Raw genomic sequence first — 2,541 nt, forward strand, 5'->3', positions numbered from 1 at the left:
ATATATATATATATATATATACACCTAGCTTAGGTGGGAAAATATGTTGCCAAGACAGTTATTAGTCTTTCATCCTATAAATCTGGCCTTTATGTAAGAGTGGCAAAAAGAAAGAAAACATTACAAGTTCCATCTGCAGTTTGCCATAAGCCACATAGAAGCTCACCAACGTTTAGAAGAATGTGTTCTGGTCAGATGTAACCAAAATCGAACTTTTTTTGTCCCACAAAGTACAACGTGTGGCAGAAAACTACAACTTGCACCGAACACACCACCATGGAAGTGGCAGCATCATACAGTGGCGATGTTTTCTTTAGGAGGGAAAGGCATGAAGCTGTAAATGCAGTGAAAAGTGTTTTCTCATGTTATTCACTTTGAATGTTTTTTTTTTATTTTATTTTTGGAAACCAGGTATGCACAGCAATGACAATTCCTATAAAAACAGATACATTTGTGGTAGTAACTTAAATGTTCAGATTATACTAGTAGTGTGTATCTAACCGTATGTCTGTCACGTCAAAGAAATCACCTGTTCTGCATTTTGTGACTTCCTCGGTGTAATCTGGCATTTTGTGGCAGTGTGTGCTCCCCCGTGACCTCCCTATTCTTTCTTTTGATCATTTTTAGGGTAATCTACTCAAAACGTCCAACTCACTGGGACTTGAATAAATAGAAATCGGAGGCTCTCTTATGTTAAACATCTTACTGCAATTAGAATTTATTTAAGGATTACGAGCAATCCCTTCACTCTTGAATACATCAGACAGAATTCCTTTGACTCTGCCGAGGTTTTCCCTCTGTTGTAATTATCCCGTGTTGAACAAGCTCTGCCGGAGCTGCTCTCCTTTCTACTTAAATCCTGTGTAATACCTTAGAGCTTTAATTAAACCATAAAGCAACCAGAACTACAAATTAAGAGTTTTTTTTAATTATGGTTTCAAACATTTTAAAAGAGGGGTAGAATCCATGCCATATTGTTTAACTGATGGCACATTTTAATGTTAGGTCATATGTTGTATTTTTATTGCAGAGATGTTGAGCCCTACAGTAAAATGCAAGCCGGTGGTGGCGTCTTGATACGTGTCAGGGTGATGTAACAGGTATTAGGAGATTACAAATGTCAGGTTCCAGATATTTCCAATATCAGCTGGTAAAGAATGCAGCCTTTTAAGGTTTTAATTTAGTTTTTAGTTTAGTTTTCTTTGAACAGTAATGATTCACCTCCAAACACTAAGGACCAATTTTAAATGGCTTAAATTTGATTCATCTTTCAATGACCACTTCAGCTTTAAAGAAACAATCTTTCTCAAAGCTAGTCTCTTTCATTACTGATGTTTCAAAACTGCCGTTGTGTTGCTTTTTTATGTTGATTTAAATCCACTTGTAACTAAATTAGACTTTTATAGTAAAAACACAAAACCATAAAGGTTGTCTATGTTATTCTTTCTTATTTAAAACAGTAATTATCCAGCATGGGTTTGTGAAAGTTTTATGCTGTGAAATTATTTTCTGTGTTGAAAATATCTGTTTTGTGCAAATCAACTCCAAGCACGCAGTGTTTTAGAAAAACAAAGAAGAATGTTTAATATTTTTATTTTGTCAATTATCTATTGCTAAGTGGACTACAGAAGCCTCTCCTTATCTCATTGGCTGATTGGTTGATCCCCGACTGGTGTGGTCCAGGTGAAAGCGTGAGTGCAATATTAAGAATTAAGTTCAGAGATATTAAAACTTTCATCAGAGAAAATCTTCAGATCCAAACTATTAAACCCAGGACTCATTATCCTGTGGACTGTGGTTGCAATAATTGTTTACGTAACATCATCCACTACACTAACTTGTTTAATTTTGATTAATTTAAAGATCTGTAATCGCTTTATAAATGTTCAAACTGTCAAAAAAAAAAAAAAAAAAAAAAAAAGCACAAGTTTCACCAAATCAAAATGATGGACGTCCAGACCTCCCAAACCAAGTCACATAGCGTCCAGCTTCGTTGGCTTTATAAGGGTGACATCCTGGCAGACCGGTCCTTCCTAAGAGCTCAACTAACTTTCCTTCCAGCTAGAGGAGCAAAGGCAGAGGAACCACAGAGCAAAAACACACAGTTCCAATGAAATAAACAGAACGGCACGCTCTGTGCTGTTCTGTTCCTTAAGTTCTTTCTCAATTTGCAGGATGTCTAAACAACTTCCAAAACTTTGAGTCATTTTGATTTTCCTCTTCTAAACATGTTTACCATTCTTCAAAATCCCTATTAGACCAACAAGCTGTTAAGAATTAACCAGACACCTGACTGAGTTTGGATTTTGTTTTCCGGTGGAAGATTAGGTGCCAGTTTAACAATGAATATAATTTCACCCAATAAACAGTGTGTAGTTTGCCAGTACCTTTTGCATGGTTGCTGTTTATGTTTTTTATTGGTTATTCAGGCTTGGCTTATTTTTTATATCTATCTATCTATCTATCTATCTATCTATCTATCTATCTATCTATCTATCTATCTATCTATCTATCTATCTATCTATCTATCTATCTATCTAT

General features: G+C 35.3%; 1 long non-coding RNA gene across 1 annotated transcript in view; it reads left to right on the plus strand.

Moving 5' to 3' along the window:
* Window positions 1-2,541, plus strand: part of LOC103469961 (uncharacterized) — an 86,132-nt gene that overhangs the window by 82,807 nt on the left and 784 nt on the right. The gene's annotated exons all lie outside the window — the stretch shown is intronic.

The sequence above is a fragment of the Poecilia reticulata genome, linkage group LG9 (genome assembly GCF_000633615.1).
Source record: "Poecilia reticulata strain Guanapo linkage group LG9, Guppy_female_1.0+MT, whole genome shotgun sequence".
In the NCBI taxonomy this organism is placed as follows: Eukaryota; Metazoa; Chordata; class Actinopteri; order Cyprinodontiformes; family Poeciliidae; genus Poecilia; species Poecilia reticulata.